We start from the raw sequence: 293 nt of genomic DNA, 5'->3' as shown, positions 1-293 counted from the left end.
ACTCTTACTATCTTTATGGTTGTGAGCTGTGTTGGCATATTTTTTTTTTTACTTTTTAATTCATTTAATTTTGTTGGTGTTTTCTATTGTTAATGATAATTCTATCATCGTTTCCAATATCATTATTACGAATTTACCATCTATATCTATCCAAAAAGGCATCACCCATTATTATCACATACCATTATCTATTTCTTAATATTCTTTATTTTTTTACACATGACTTAAAAAGAAAAAAAAACTACCTTACTGAATTTTCTTCCTTTTTTTCCCACGTGTTTATTCACATCTAT

The sequence above is a fragment of the Penaeus monodon genome, chromosome 33 (genome assembly GCF_015228065.2).
Source record: "Penaeus monodon isolate SGIC_2016 chromosome 33, NSTDA_Pmon_1, whole genome shotgun sequence".
NCBI lineage: Eukaryota > Metazoa > Arthropoda > Malacostraca > Decapoda > Penaeidae > Penaeus > Penaeus monodon.
The sequence above is the reverse complement of the archived record's forward strand: the minus strand, read 5'-3'. Positions refer to the sequence as shown.